The sequence below is a fragment of the Falco punctatus genome, assembly GCF_963210335.1.
Source record: "Falco punctatus genome assembly, chromosome: 6".
In the NCBI taxonomy this organism is placed as follows: domain Eukaryota; kingdom Metazoa; phylum Chordata; class Aves; order Falconiformes; family Falconidae; genus Falco; species Falco punctatus.
Genome location: NC_137585.1, coordinates 26,113,068 through 26,130,551, shown reverse-complemented (window position 1 = coordinate 26,130,551; position 17,484 = coordinate 26,113,068). Strand labels below are relative to the sequence as shown.

Here is a 17,484-nt window from a genome sequence, read left to right as displayed (position 1 = left end):
TTCCCCCACCCCACTGCCACCCCCTTCCCTGCACCAAGACACAGAACTTTACTGACAGTGTTTTACACAGATGATTATACTCAAGAAAGATTCCTCACTGTTTCAGTGAAGCTGGAAAGCACAAACATGAAAGATTAAATATCCCTATTTATGCCTGGCAGCTGATACTCCCAAATCCCCCACAACACCCTACACTGAATCTTTCACAAGAATTACAGCGGCATTCCATCACTGTGAACATAAAGCCACCTTAAAAATATACAGCAACACATCTTCGATAAGCAATTCAGAGTAGCAATGTACAGCAAAAGCTGAGCTGCTATGAGAAGCCACATCCCCTCCACCAGCATCAGCACTTCAGGGAATAAGCACAGGAGCTACCACTGCACTTCTTCCTCCACAACCCCTGGACTGCAATGGTGCTGTCACTAACAAAGGATTTCAGCATTATATATGCAATTTTGAGGTGCAGGGAAAGTCAAAATATAAAGACTAGAAAACTAATGTAAAGGAAGCTTTGAAAACAATTCTTACTGACATTACTAAGGAACTGAATTATCCATATTACCAAGTGCAAAAAAGGTGCTGACACAGGTAACTGCTTGGATGAGCAGCTTTCCAGTCTCCTCTAGCTACACTAAACTTCTGCTTTTAGAAAGATGCAAGAGGTCTTACTCTTTGATAAATGTTATTTGAAGTGATTACTTATCTACTTTACATCTAAATTGCTTAGAATTAAATTTTTATTTTAATTCCTCCAAGACTCTTGTCTGCTTATCTGATAAAAACAGCAGTTTGCCAGTTGTTAGAGAGTTCTTTCCTTCATCTCCAATATTCAATATCCCTCTAGGTACATCTAGAGGTATCTAGCAGATACATGCATACTGAAAAAGAAGTTTCCTTATTGATTTATCTGAGACCCTGATCCAATAAGCCATTTATCACTGCCATACAGATGGTCACAAATATATTTAACATGATGCATTACACACAGAGGCTATGAAACGGTTGCACCACGTTTTCCAAGGGGCTTCTGCTTAACCTAATGTCAGAGCATGGTCTGCACCTGTGAAACAACCATACCACAGTTGCACCTACACTTTTCCACACATGAAGTTGCAGGCACACTACCAGAAGTGGGCTTTACTACTTTTTTTTTTTTTTTTTTTAATCAAACCGATCAAATTTGTCTTTATACGTTGCTTCCAGTGCTGACCTGAACTCATTTTTTTCTGAAGTCAGATTGCTGTGATACAGCTTGAAAAGCCTGGAAATGATCTTACTGGTAAATTCTCAGTTTCATAAGTTACTTTATTTGTGGCAGATACGTAAACTACTGGAATTTAAAGATCTATTTAAAGATCTCTTATCACCTCTGCAAAAAAACGAAAATGGACTACAACTTGCTCTCTGCCCATGATTTATCACATGCTTGTAAGCAAGGATATTTCCCATTGCATCCTTCAGCATGTGATATTAAAGTCTGGTTTTCTTTTTCAAAAATCTTTATCACAAAGTTCCTGCAGCAATCAGGTGTTACTTCCAATAAACTTTGATTCTCGTTTCCAGATCAGGCCAGGAGATAATAACTATGGGCACAAATAATTATCTGTCTTTCAGATCAGATATACAATAAAGCATGTTAGAAGGTGACACTGGGATTCAAAATATCTAGTATGACAGGCTTTTGTACAGAATATAAGTTAGCAGTGATGATGAGCCATTAATATCTCCCGTTAATTTTTGCTATTGTTTAAGTCTCCTGAAATACCACACAGTAAGGAATACTTTATTATAACGGATGCTCTTGGAAAATTATCCAGCACTGTGGAATGGCCAAAGCCACTGGACTGAAAACCTCAACCAATTCAAGATGCTTCCTGTCTACCCACCCCTTCCCATTCAATCCTCCCAAGCTTACCAAGCTACCAAAAATATTATTTCATATCAGTTAAAGGTGCTCACTGTTCCTTTTGTCTCCCTGTGCGTCTGTTTCGTAAGTGCTTGGCACATTTGTCTCTTGGCATCTACTATTTGGTAATGAGCAGCAAGCACCCGCCACCCATCCTACACAAATACTTCTTTACAATTTGGGTTTTGGTTGTTTTGGGGTTTTTTTTTTCCGCACCTAGGTGAAAAGTAGAAAGTAAAAGCCTCTGCCTCTCCAGGTGAGCTTCTTGCCATGCATATTAACGCATAGACCTGGGCTACAAAGCAGCACACGCAGCCTTTGCTCACAGCCACCCTTCTCTGGGCTTGCAGGGACTCTGTCCCCAGCCCTCACCTCTCCTCCTGGGATCTGGCAGTCAGTTGACCCCAATGGAGATGCTGTCCTGCCTCCAAAGACAGACAAGTTTATTACAACTGCAGCGACTGCTTTGGTGCATACTGGGATTTTACTATCGTCCTTTGTGACCAAACATTCAACAGGCCAGTTACCTCTGGCCAGAGTTTTAAAGTGTTGACAGGTCAAACAGGGGCTGACCCTCAAATAACTGAGCTCTTCAGATAGCTACAAGTACCTACTCTATTGCCACAAACAAGTATTTGGCCAGCTGGTTTCCTCACTGTATCTTCATGGCTTAGGCTTAAGCAGCAGAGTAGCATTTTGTCACTAAAACCAGGGTAAAGACTGGATTTAAAAATAACAAATAAAAAACCCACACACCACTTTAGACCCTGAATACTTTAAGTGCTATCCATAATTTTAAACAGATTCTTTTCCCACCTGTAGATCCTAAGTCACAACCTAGCATCTACTACACAAGAAATAATTTCAAGTTCCAGAGGGTTTTTTTATGCCTGCTTATATTGATAAAGGCACTCGAAATAGTGAAGAGAAAATCATGTCTATTGAGAAACACACACAAACCCCCATTCCTTATTTCCCAAAATAACAGGTAAAAAGTGAATCTTACACACAGCTTTACATAAGGAATTGTTATGAGCTTCAGAAGTCCTCTGCCTCCTCGTTGATATTCTAGCAATGCTCTGTTGTCTGAAGATGGAAACACTAAAACTTCAAGATAATAGCATATAATATTGACATTTTAGTGTGGTAAACAAATTTCAGCTGGACAACGTGGTTTGCATACATTAATCAACGTCCTTTAAACAGTTCACTCACCAGATTGTTCCTAAATAGCTTAAGTGACTGGATACACGAGTACTAGTGTCAATGCTAGAAACAAGGAGGTTATCGCGGGATTCTCCTGCTTTCCATAAAGCCAGTCTGTAAAAGAAACAGCAGGCACATGCTTCATGGAACACGCTGTTGCTATGAGACAGAAGCTGCCTTATTTCTGCATGAAATTTTGCAACCACTCTCAACCGGCTTAACAGGACTAGAGCAACACCATTAGCTCAGACTACAGACTTGTATCTGGTTTGCACCATTATGGAGCTGGCCCTTTGCCTGGCAAAAGTAAGCAAAACCTTGCAGAAGGTGTGGGAAACAAGGAGTCATGCTCAGAGCTCCGATTCCGGCAGGAAGCCACCACCACTTTGGTTAATCCTTAAGTGCTTGCTGAGGGTAGGGCTCCTCTCCAGAAACATCCAAGCGAGAAAGCTGGAGGCGGCTGAAATCGAACAGAAACCATTTTCAGGAAATCAGCTGTTTGGATGATGAGCAAAGAGATTCAGGCAGGGCTAGGTAATGATCCAGGAAATACAGAAATAGAAGACCTATAGATGGGGTAGACTGCCATGATTGCTTTACTTTCCTCCATTTCTGTAGCCCCATGTGGATACAGAAAGCCACTAGCTCAGGCATCGGCACAACCATCTACAGCTTCATTAAAAGAGATGTAAGCGGATTTGTTCTCATCTCTCACGAATTCAGGCTTTCTTTCCGATTTATCCCTCCAGCGTCATTTGCACAGTCACAGACAGAAACAGGTACGCTTCCACAGAAGAGATGGAGCAAGTGTGGAATCCACCCAGGCAGGCAGGGTTCCTCCTGCTGAAGTGGGAAAGAGCAACAATCTCAGGGAGCAAATGGGAAAGTGGAGAGGAGCGTACAGCTGTGCCCCTCTGGCCCGTCTCTTCCCCACTACCAGCACTGCTTTGGCTGTTCAGAGACCTGTAGCTTAACCCTGCTCAGAGAAAGTACCTTCCTGAGAAGCATCTGTGAAATCAGATCTTTGTGATCCTCCTGAAAGCACAGCCGTGCAAACAGATGAACTGACCTGCTGGCAGAAGAAGCAGCAGCCTTTTAGAGCAGCATGAGGGAAGTGGGACCCCTAAACTGAGAAGTGTCACCAGCAGAAAAGCAACACAGAACCTCAGTGGCAAATATTGCATCATACCTGGGTGTGGGTTTGGGGTAAGCACCGTGAGGTGTGCATCACTGCTTGGAGGGAGGAGAACCACCTCCTCTCCAATGCAGAAGTACAACCAACAGAGCTATTAGGGTCTCCCCAGGTGAACAAAATCTGGGCAGAACCAGAGAGTTTACCCAGCTCCTGTGTTATAAGTGCAGCAAAAGAGATCAAATCCCTCAGCCAGGGCCAGGGCCACTGAGGGTGTCATGTCCCACCTCTCAGGAGAGGGATTTCTGCAGCCATGGCATTATCACCTCACCAATTAACTAGAATTGCACAGTCCGATCAAAGAGAAGTCCTGTTCACCTTAGCTGGAGAAAGCAAGCATCCACATTCTTAAAGGTGCTCAAGGTAGAACAACAACAATGAGAGACGGTATTTAACTGGCAAGGGTTATAGTTCCACATACTGTTTTCCTCATCTCTCTTACATCTTGGTGGAAGGAGAAGTTACATTTCAAAGAACTGCTGTTACAGATTCTGCCTTTCCCACAACCAATCTGAAGGACTCTGACTCCCACCATGACCCATTAAGCCAGTGTGTGGCTGGAGATGTACACCCTACAAGCCATCTCCCCTGCACAGACGCACGAGGACTTCCAGCACGGGAATGATACAATATCACCAAACAAAAAAAAAAAAGGCATCTTTATGATCTGCCCTGTTTAAGGAAAAAACCTATAAACTAGCTGTTAAAGAAAATACATTTTGAATTAAGCCATCTGAAGTGCTGAAGCTGCTAAATGGCAGAGCCAGGCCTCATCCCTTGGATAGCCCTAATCCAAGGCTGGTTTAAAACGCAGTCAATCCAATCAATAGGAGAACAGAGAAACAATAGATGATCAATTTGTGTACACAGGTGCTCTCAGAAATGCAGGTGTTTCTAGAAAAAAAATAGTATTGTAAATAGGAACTGCTTGTTCAACGACTAAGTGTGCTTGAAGGATTGTGTGAGTTAAAGCAGCCAGAAAGAAGATCATGATCCGAGGAGGTCCTTGGAACAAAGGCAGAGACTGGAACCAGAATAGATGAATCAGCTGGGACAGCGATGGATTCGCAGAACTGGCAAGACCAAAGCAAACTTCTAAAAACTTTGGACAGTGACTAATGATTTGGTAAGTGTATGTAAGCTGTGCTGTATCCCTTTGTTCTCTGCCAGTCACCGAGGTGGTGGCCCAACTCTGAGTTGTGATTGAAGCAAGCCTAGTGGTACCCATGTCTGTGTGAATTTTTCCTTTAACACTAGTTAAAGCATTCATCATTCAGTCACGTTATCTTCCATTTGATACACACCACTGCTCAAAAAGTCACTGCCCAGCCTCACAGAGCAGTCTTTTCTATTATTGACAAAGACTCTCACCTAAACAAGGACAACAGCGCAGTCCTCATGGGCTAAAAAGCTTGGTTTTGACCAAAGCCTGTAGAATGAAGGTCTGGAGTTATGTATAAACCTGCTAATACAGATCCTGTCATCACACTTATGCATGATGGCTTTTGCAATTCATTACTGCACAGTAGGAAAGTCTCCATTTGTTCTGCAAGCTTTTTAATAATTTCTAGTATACACTTTTGCATGCAGTTGCTTCAATACTTTATTTCCATAGCTGTTTATATTCTACCTCAAATATATTCATCACCAATTTAAATAAAAGCCTACCTTTAAGCAGATAATTACTCCCAACAGAGCTTACCACAACAGTTTGCAGTTCTGCATGGACATTTTGGCAATGCTACTGAATGCATTTTGTCACAGTAAGGTAGCAAGAATAAGTTCATGATACTTTTGCTTAACAAGTACTAGCAACATCAGCCATGACGGTGCTAACCTGGCAAATAATCAAGTTCCATGCTTAATGACACATTGGATCCTTTAATAGGCAAAATGTTTCCATACAAGAAAAAAATTATTAGATTTGCTTTGTGAAGTAATAAAAAAAAATATTTTTCATTGTCACCTGCCCCTCCCTGACTTTAATCTTTAAACTGATGGGACAGTAAACGCAGAAAAATTAATGACTGCACATCATATGGAATAAAAAACTATCCACGAACAGCTGGAAAGGAATTAATTATTGCTTACAGAAGCAGTACACTTCAGAAATCCTTTGCCTTGAGCTGCACTAATTATCTAGAAATTCAGGTGTAAAGATTAAGTCAACCGCTCTTCCCAAGTCATAAACAAGCTGTTATAAACCTGGCTGCAGGATTGACGTTTCTAAGAAAATAAACTAAAATATTCATGACAATATTAACAGTAACTATGCTTGCAAAACATAAAGCAGCACATCTTTTATTCACCTGCAGAAGAACATTTCTCTACCACAAGAATGTCTGCAGCTATGACTTCAGGTGCCCGCTTCCCCTTTGGTCTTGGTTAGCCAACCATTTCAGCACAGCCGGGGCTGTTTGATTGGCACCCTTCAAGACCCACCAGGCCCTGGCTGCTCTACCTACTAACCATTATTGGGAACAAGACCCTAGAAAGAAGGCAAATTAAAGCAAACTTCTTTGGCTTCTTCATCCTCCATTCAAGTCAGACCTTAACTTAGCACAGCCCATGAGTAGCAACCCAGAGAGCTGGCCAGCAGGGCAAGGTAGAGGGGATGGACTGGCAGGATCTTACCCACCGAGTCTCCAGCCTGCTCAGAATACACTTTTTCTGCCACTTTTTGTTCTCCTGAGTAGGAAGCTTAAGCTGCCCCAGAGAGGAGGCTGCCAATACCTTTGAAAATAAGAACATGCCTTTACAGATAACACTTCTAAGAAGGAAAAATGCAGGCCACACAAGTGATAGTGACACTTTCCAGAAGCATCATAGGGACCATGCCACAGATGAGCTGTCACTGTGGCCAAAACAAGCCAAATTCAGAAGAGACACTGCACCTTGCACAGCTGGGTCTCTCACTAACAGCCACGGCATTGAGCAGCATTCTGTCTTCAAGGTAACAGTCTGATTTGCACCTACTTGGTCACAGGAGAAACAGTTTGTGCCCAAGAGAGGCAAACATGACAAAAAGCTCATACAAGCTCCCTCCACCTCAGCATCTCTAGAACAGGTCTTCGAGTTCATAGTTTTTTCTGGGTAGCTACTGTTCCTTGCTCTCAGCTGGTCTTCTGGACCATGGAGGCTAGATGTCCTAAGCTTACTCAACTGCTGAGAACATAGGCTTTGGGGTTTGCTTTTGTGTTTTCTTTTTTAACTAAAAAAAACCCAAACATATGTTCCGCAGGAGTTTGAGATGATGTGCATCTTACCTGTGCAGTCAATCACTTCATGATATAGGCAAAACATTGTAAGTGTGTATGCAGATCAGATCCAGATTACTCCTGCATTTAGAATCAGCATTTTTTCTGAAATTTTTTTGCAAGAAAAAAATTCTGTTCAGCAAAGTTGAACTGTTAGCAAGAAAGTATCACCTGAATAAAAAATGAATTCCAAACAAAAACACTGCAACTGCAGAGGGGGGTGGGGGGAACCACTAGACAGTGTGAATATTATCACTGTAATATACTGTGCAATGCTATTAATCATTGAAATTACCATGCCATTTTAAGAGCACTACAGAAAGAGTCTTGTTAGTACTGGGGAAAAATTACATCCCCTAAAAATCAAAACTGCATCAGAATATTCTCAACTTTTGAACCAGCCAAGGTGACAAGCCCTCTTGCTACAGCTGAGCTAGACTAGAAGAGGAAATCTGCTCCTTGCATTTGAGATAATCTCAATTTATGAAATCAGTTCCGCTCCTGTTTTTCACAGCAGAAGTTAAGACCATATCAGTGTCTCCTGTCTGTGTTGCCAGTGAAACCCTTTGAAGCTTTGTTATACATCAAACTGCTTCACAAAAATGCACACACATGAAAGGAGTATTTTTCCAATTCAACATTAACATTGTCTTAAGATATAATTAAATGCATGCAGCAGTTACTTGTAAAAAAATATTTCAAAAACAGTGATGACATGCAGAATTACTGGTGTGGAAAGGTGTGCCCTGGGGTCACCTACCCTTAACCTCCAGGACTTCACTAAGGAACCAAAATGCAGAGAAACAGCAGCACTTACATTTCTAACAGATCAGCAGCGTGTGATGCCAGAAACTAATAACTAGTTAGTTTCAAATTAAACTGTTTACATACCTTCTAAAGCAAAATAATTGCAATATTTTATCTTGTTTTAAGAGAAATAACCATCAACAGGCTATACAAAGAGGCATCATAGTTAATGTTTCATGTTTAATTCAGTGACAGATTAGAATGCTAGATTTTAAACCAAACCACCAAACAAAATACCCACAAGTCATCACATTTATGAGATTTAAACTATGGCCCGATTGCAAAGTTCATTAACTAGAGAGGTCAAAACATACTAGGGTTTCCGTGCTGTATGTGAACAAATTAGGCAGCTATCTTTACACTCACAAGCTAAATTGCACCTGCATATAAACCCAGTAACATCAGCTGCAAAGTGCCAGAGTCAAAAAAACAAAGCATCAAAAAAAAAGCGAATGCGCTGTTCTAACAGCGATGTTGATGTTCACAACACCAGAGCCTAGTCAAACATGCTCAATAAAGGCAACCTGGGTTGCAGGGAGGTGTGCGTCTTGCCATTCGCCAAGTGATGCACAGTGGTAGCAATACCCATACATACCACCAGCACTTGCATTTAGTGGATTATAATTCCCACTAGATGAGTAGGATACCATGGTCCGTTACATTTAGCAAATTCCCTCACAAATGCAAGGTTCAATGTGGCAACGGTTAGCCAGCTTCCAGCCAGACTCCTACCCGATGCCATGTAGTATATAGCTGTTAGCATTCAAAGGTATAAATAACACTCATAGGTTCATAAACTATAGGGATTTATTTCTGCTTCTGCCCTGTTCTGCAACTCGGGCAGGGCAGCAATTGCTCCTGCACAAAGAGTAACTTACAAAAGATCTTCCCAGAAGACTCTCGGCACTTTCCAATTAACTGTTCCACCCCAAGCCCCTTACAGGTAAATTCCCTTGAGCCAAATGGTGGACCCCAGCTGCATGATTATTTCGTTCCTCCTGTGCAATCTCTTGGCAGAAAGTCTTGGAGTTGTTTTGCCTTCAGTATATCCAAATGGGAATTCCCTGAAGCCCAAGAAAGTTTGTTGTCCATTTCCCTAAGTACACTTACACTTTGGCTAGTGATGGCCACAAGTCTTTTACCCTAGAAAAACTCTCTTCTAAACTTACGGAAGATTCCTCCCATCTTTCTTCCTGCTGCATCGGATTGCACAGCTCTTTTCATTTTTGAAAAAAAGTTTTCTCTTCCTCTCTGATATATATCAAAGTAGATACCTTAAATTCACCACACCCCTGTCCATACAAACTTTCTTCAAAGAGGACAGACACTTTGATGAAGTTCCCGTGATAAGAAATAAAAAAAACAACAACACACCAACAACTTATTTCTGATCACTTGTAAGGAAATGCAATCCTCCTGCAGCCCTCCATTCACTTCTTGGGTTCAAATGGTATGACTAGAACTAAATGATGGCACTGAGGAAGAAGTAGTAATATTTTCACTAAAATATCTGTTTGAATAAATGAGAGCATTTTTTCAACAAAATTCCACACCTAACATCTGTGCACTCACCTGTACAAAAATATATTTATCCTGTTGCTGAAGTCAAATGCATATTTGAATTTCTTTCCAAATAAAAAGCAGTTTTATCTTTTAAATGATATTTTTCTCATCTTACAGTTTCTCTGATATGGCAGAAAGTTTTTCAACAAAATTTAAATGTTTTCATACAAAAAAACCCAAATCCAGTTACATCAACAGTTTTCACCATTAATCCATACCCTGAAGAGCTGCAAGGTTTCAGGGACAGAAGTCATCTCCTGGTTCTGTGTCTGCACTGTGTTAGATCAGTGAGGTGCTACTCCAATGCCAACAATCACACGGGCCATAGTAACACAAATAGTAGACAGTGATGATAACATAGACCTTCCCAAGCAGAAAGCGGTAGGTGTGAAATAAGGAGATGTCCTAACCCACAGAGGCGGCTGGTGACCTCCTACTCATGCAACCCATAACTCCATTATATAGTCTCTACACAGAAAGCAGCAAGATAGCCCCATCGTGGTGCTGACATTCTGCTTGTACATGTCAGGCGAAGGTCAGACAGCAATGGCACCTCCTTCATGAGGTGACGATCCAACATTAGAGCAGTAATGTGTCCAGCTTCAGAGAAGCTGCATGACTGGGCATGCTGGTCCCATGAGCACTGAGCTAACACGGTGGGCTGAGAAGCTACATCACCCTCTCCAGTGTCCTGTCAAACACTTCTAGCTGTTGGGAAGCAAGTTCTGATCACATCACTTGGCAGCCAACTCATACCACCCAAAAAACGTTACACTTCTGGGAGCCAATGCCATGCTGGACCCCCATCAGCTGGCAAGAGGGGCTTCACAAGCATCTGCTGCCACGTGAGGTGCCACTCCCAGGCCACTGTCTTCACTAGCAAAAGGGTGTATTTCCACCACCTGTTCACTACCACATTTTTTTGGTTTCACCAACCAATATCAAACAGTAGAAAAGGCCCTGAGGTTTTGCACTAGGACAGCCTTTGTGAAGGTGTAACAGAATGTTATTACATGGCAGTAACATTCACAGGTGCCTTCCACTCAGAACCTGCTATCATCCCGCGGATCACCCTAGCTACCCTAACTGTTAACTTGAAGTAGCCCAGGTTGGTCAGATTGAGGTCCTTAAGGAAGAGCAAAGGCTGTGCTGCGCCTCCCTAAGGCCCCAACAGCCACATGCTGAGGCCTCATGCTGAAGGAGTTCAGTGCAAATATAACGCAAGTCTCATTCCTGTTCATTTCTTCTCAGAACAAGAGAAAATGGCTACTTAAGAAATTGCGCATTCAATTACTTCCAGCTTTGGCAGACTTGATTTGAAACAGATACAGTTCCAATAAGAAATTGTTTTGCGCCTTAAGAGCACCCATAGACTTCTGTTGTGAACAAACTGGCTTGTTAAAAGAGCTGTCAGAAGCATTTTTGATCTTCACCCCATCTCCTCTTCTCCTCAGAAAAGAATGATTCCCACCCAAGAGAGGCTAGCAGAGGCTGAAGTAGTCACCCAGCCAAGCCACTCACATAGCTTGTGGAGAACTCTGTTCAGGCTGGCACTTTGGTTAATTCTGAAGTACCTGACTCCAGACCCTTCAGATCACCTGGGAGCGACATAACCATTATGGTATTCCCTCATTTGACACCTCTTCTCTCTCTCCCTACCCTCCAATAAACTTAATTGCTCAAAGATCAGATTTGTTCCAATTTAAGCTACAGTATTGACCAAATGGAATTCTTCTTTCCAAACAGCCCTAGTTAACTCGTGTTCAATGTTTGGATTGACATCCAAATACTTTCCGTGAACACAAGGACTTACCCATACCACCAACCTCATCTTAAAGCAGAGTTGGTTAAGACGTACATTAGTACTCAAAAAGCTGTTTCTGCCTTAGCTAAGCAACTTGGAGTACTGTACTTCCAGTGCTTTTTGATTGTGAAGATAATTGTGAAGATTGTGAAGATAAATATACTGCTGGTTTGGGTTTTGTTTTGGTGGGGTTTGTTTTGTTTAAATTTATTATGTACCTTTATAAAATAAATTCTTCAATCTTAGAATTCTATATAACATACAACATTTTTGCTAAACTCTGGGCAGGGTGGTGGTGCTGGGGGGGAATCATTATCTGCAGCTATGCAATAAGGAATTGAAGGAATGAATCAGTATTTTTCATAATGCCATTTGAAAGGTTTTACAACCAAACTTATCACATTATATCTCAAAGATATGATGCAGTTAACTTTTTCATACTTCATGCTTTTGAAAAGCAATTTTTAAATCCTAGAAATTAGCTATCAGAATATTTGTATTTCTTTAATTTTGCAATATTATCCAGACAAAATTGCATAACTACAGGCAGATGATATGGTATACAAGAGAAAACACAGCGTCAAATATGCTTTTCCATTAAGCTTCCACCACCACTTCCTATTGAAAAGTAGAGACTGCAGAGACCGTTTCTAATTAACAAAGTCCAGGTTTGGCACTGCTCAGTATTTTTTATGAACAATGTTGGCAGCTACAAAAGCTCTGAGGAGAAATGAGACATAGTAGAGGATGAACAATTCAGCAAAATCTCAATATGATTCTAGGTCAGAAAAGAGCAAATGCAATCATCATATATAGAAAGGGACTAGGAAGTAAGAACACAATTTTTCTCCCCAAGTAAGGTATCAAATACACAGATGCAGGGCTGAGAGTTCCAATAGCTCATTTCTTTTAAAGGACATTGAAAATTAGAGATTATGTAGAGAATTACAATACTGTTTCAAGGTTATACAAAACCTTGGTATTGAGGTTAAGTAGCTCACTTTGTTTAGCAGATGAAAGGCGATGGCTGGGTGACTTGACTATGAATTCTAAAAAAAAAAAAAAAATTATAAAAAAACCACCTCAGGCAGAGATTGCAATGTCCTTGGGGCTTTTCATTCAAGCAGAGAAAAGCATAAAAAGGAACTTCCAGCTAGAATTTAAAACCAAACACATTGAGAACTGAGATTAGGTACAATTTTATTTTTTTTCAATCACTGCATTACCTACTAAAACTAATTGCCAAGGAAACAGTACAGTCTGCCTTTTAATGTCTTTGCATCCAGACTGGATGCCTTTTCAGATGCCCACACTACAAATGTAAACCATAGGGTTCAGCACAGAACTAACAGGAGAGTTATATTCCAGCTCTTACTGCCGAGGTCAGACTGTGCAAACCATAAGCACTTTTTTGCTCTTCAACTCTATGAATTTGCACGTCCAGGCAAGAGCAAATCTGAATGCTGTAGCTGTAAGCACTTTGGATGGGATTTATCTTCCCCAACATCAAGTCATGTAAAAGTTTGTTGTGCACCTTAAACAAGCCACTAGCTCCTCACAGTGGAGACACTTCCAGAAGTAACTCTTGCAGCCTGAATGTCTGTCCATCCCTCTCCCTCCCAAGAAGGGAGGCCCAAAGGCTACGTGCTTAACGTTCAGTGGCAGAAGGTCAGCAAGATGAATCCAGACTTTCATGACAGCAAGTAACACTATTAAAGACAAAAGCACAAATTGGTTACTCAGGCACTGGGAATGAAATCTCAGCCTGGCTTAAAGTCAAGGGAAGGTTTGCCTTTGACTTCAGGGACTCTAGAACTTTTGCCCCTATTGTGAATGACTTGTATGGCAGGTGCACCTACTAGCCTTTTAGTCAGTGACTGGGATCCAACAGGCTGGGTGCTCTTTGGAGTAGAAAGGCAGAACTCTGCTCTAGGGGGCTCAGTCTTTATAACAAAAGCTGGCAGGGAGGTACACAGGGGCACTGGCGGGCAGAGGGAAACAACCAAACAGTATTTGTCAGAACTGGCTGCTGATGCATTAGACTATTCAAACAGCACCAGCGTTACTCCAAAGAAATGCTCCATGAAGAGAACTGAAGGGAAGACAATGAGATTCCTCACAGAGGTGTACAGAATGTCTCTCCCAAATGTGCATGGTGAATTCATAGAATCGTTTAGGTTGGAGAAGACCTTTAAGATCATCTTAGAAGGCATTACTTTTCAAAGCAGAAATAATACTTCACCATCACGCAATGCGAATTCCTTTTTCAATGACAGATTTAAATATTTACAATGTGCTTCCTTGATACTGAACCAAAGTGCTGCCTTCCTAAGAAAATTCACAGCAGTAACCTATGGTAACATTGCAAGATGACAGCTCATTTTCTGATGGGCTATCACTGCAGCACAGATCTCCAGCTTAACTGATAGATAAGACTTTTTTTTTTAAACTACCCCCCCCCAAAAAAAAAAAATCCAACAAGCCATGTGACCCCCTCCCCTTCATGTTTCTTGCCTCAGAGAACTAGTTTCTGTAAGAACTCATGAAGCTAAATGCAGATTTTAAAATATGCCTTTACATATGTAAAAAATAGCTAAAGAATAAATGTTTTCTCTTCTAAAATAATCCCACTAAATTATTTGCTACTAAAGGAGTCTCTGAATACAAGCCAAAGAAATATTTTGGAAAGTCTAGACAGCTGTGCATGATGCAGTTTCCCAGAAACTTACTCCAAACGCTTGAGATAGAGAAGCCTAGTAATTGGAAAAAAGAACAGAACTACTAAAGAGCAAGAAATTAAGAGACCAAAGTGACACAGCAGGGCGGGGGGGAGGCAGGTAACACACATGCATAAGCAATTATCTGTAATTTAACACTAAGTGAGAAGCATGTCTTATGTGATCATTAGAGATAGTTTTAAAGGACAGATACAGAGCACTACAAGTTTGAAAAAGTATATGCTAGATGTCTGTTTTTAGTGAGAGGAAGTTAAGTGAAGCAAGGTCTAAAACCTGAAAATTACTGTTCTCTGTTAATCCCAGTTCTGTTAACAGTCATAGCATGTCTGGTTTAGAGGACACATTTCTGCACCCATGCAGGGAGGGCTCCTTTAATTCTAGTCCCTGAGCTCTGAGATCCCACTACAACTGAAGAAAAAAGCACACAAAGAAAGAGAAGAAAACACACCCCCACAGTCACACACACACAATCCATCCTTTTTCTTCAAGTCCTGTCAAGCAACAAATGTATTTTGTATTGTCAAAGAAAAGTTGACATTGAGCAGATGAACTCTCCTCTCACCTTTTGAGAAGGAGAAAAAAAAAAATTAGACAATGCAGTAAACAGTGCTGAAATACTAACAAGCCTGAGATTAAAAAAAAATTTTCTTCTAACTAGCGTTTAGCAGAACCTGCTACTATAGAAATGAAACCAGGATGGAACTGCATTTAATTCATACCTCCAATATTACTGGTCTTCATAGTGCCCACTGACATTTTATTCTAAACAATAATTCGGAAGAACAATTGCATTTTAGGTTTCTATTAACAGTATCATGCATGCAGGCAAGTAGCAAGGACAGGACTCGTCTAACACACAGGTTTAGTTAGTGGAAAATGAGACAAAGCTGTAACCTGATGGTATCATTTATATGAAGAATACCCTGTCTTATTAACAATTAATTTTTAATAGGTGTTGATATGGCTGTAGAAAAGTTTTTTCAGCATATTTTCCATTTAATCAGAGCAACTAGTACAGAGATTTGCAGTTGGGCACTAACTCTTAAGTATCTTTAAGCATTCACCCACTTTCTTCTGCAGAAACCATCCTGAACCTAACAGTCTTGGTGCCCTCAAGGCAAGCCTTACCTATTTAATATATACAGGTAGGCATGAACAAATGTAATCATGCTACACATAATATAAGAATTTGAAGCCTAGAAATGAGGCTACTTTGCAGCTGTAACAGACACTTCATCCTGAGGTATCATTTGAAATCTCTTTGAAGACCATCCATGATGAAAGAAAAGCTGCACCCAACTTCTTGTACAGCCAAAGAGAGGTAGTACATAACACTAAATGTTAAACCCAAGTCCCTTTGCCCAACGCATCCAGCACCTGAAGGATTACAGAAGCCTCATCTGTAAGATTAAGCCAGAAAAATACAGAAGGGCAAGTGAAAAGGAAACACTGATCCCTCAAAATATTTAGTGTCATACATTAACTCCTGTTGAATGGCTACAAATGTTCAAATTAATACACTGCCTAACACAGAAACGTCACGAAATTATCAGCTAACAAGCAGGGAAGTCGGTGTTTCAGCTCTACCACGTCTGACACTTGGTTAGCCCAGGGGATCAACCAAGACTGCCACCAAAACAAAGGCGCGGTTTCATCTGAGTTACCAAGTCTCCCTCGCTTCCCCTGCCGCCTCTCTTCCCCTCAGAAGAACCGAACCCTGACGTTTTAGGGTTCTGTGCTTAAAATTTTATGGTAGAGCTACCAGTTTAAAAGAAAAAAATCGGACTTTTCTGAATATCACTCCCAACTACTTGCCAATAGATCTGAAATTCACACTGAACTCACCACTTCTCACATGCCCTCAGAAAAAAAGGAATCCAGAAGCCCAGTTACCACCTCAGTTATATCTCCATAGGTGAGCTACTAGAATCGTAGAACTGAAGAAAGAGCAGTATTTAAGACCTTATTTACCCGAATATGGATGAGACAATGCTGATATCTTTCAGGATGTCTCAGCAGAAGCAGCACATTTCACACAGCCAAGGCAAAGACACACAGGGAAGAGAGGTGCTGCTCACTGCTAGGCAGCTCCCGCAGCCTGCGTGCAGAGCATTTCTGACCACATGGGGAGGGGTACAAAGCCAGATAAATACATACTGATAAAAACGCACATTTTGTCTCCCACAATATGCACAAGCCACAGCCCTAAAATGACTCCCCAGACCACCCCACAGACATCCCACCCAGTTAATTCCTACTGCCCTGGCACTTACCCAGCTTCAAGCCAAAACCAAGCCCAGCACTCTCCTTAGGTATCCCCATGTCTCTTAAAAGAAAATAGGTCTTAATAATTTCAGTACTAATAAAGCAGTATAACCTTCTTAGAAGCCTCAGAAGCCCAGGACTAAGAAGCAGACAGACCCAACAACTTTAACTCCAAGAGACAGCAAAATTTACCACCCACAGCATTAGTAAATAGTAGTAAATAGTAGTAACCTATTTTCATCTGTAATAGGAACGAACGCTCCAGAGCACTGCTCCCTGTGACTGCAGCATCCCTTCAGCATGGGGAGGTTAAAGTCCAGCACAGGAGCAGAGCAGGCAGCTGGGAGTTAGTCTATCTCATTTCTTTACTGCAGACATGGCAGGATTGTTTATTTATTTGTTTGACCTCCCTGAAGCATCAAAAACCTCCAAAACAAACACAGCAGACCCTGAGCCACAGCATACCTTTAATCACAGCTCCTGTGCTGTCAGCTGGCCTGTATTGAGCTGGCCCTGCCTTGGGACACACAGCTGAACCAGAGAGACTGCCTAAAGCCTTCAAAACAAGCTGCATTTTGCACAGCAGTGGAAACATACAGATAAAAATAGTTACCAACGCTGCTGCGAAAACTAAGGCAGGGGAATAGTTCCTTGAGTATTGTTTAGGATCAATCTATAGCTTTTTAATCAGGTTCCACATGGCTTCTCTGTTGTAACCATGGGACATCCCTACCCCTCAA

At 41.3% G+C, this 17,484-nt stretch overlaps 1 protein-coding gene across 10 annotated transcripts in view; it reads right to left on the bottom strand.

Moving 5' to 3' along the window:
• The window catches only part of LOC308065808 (protein bicaudal D homolog 1), a 318,237-nt gene that overhangs the window by 273,998 nt on the left and 26,755 nt on the right, over positions 1–17,484 (bottom strand). The gene's annotated exons all lie outside the window — the stretch shown is intronic.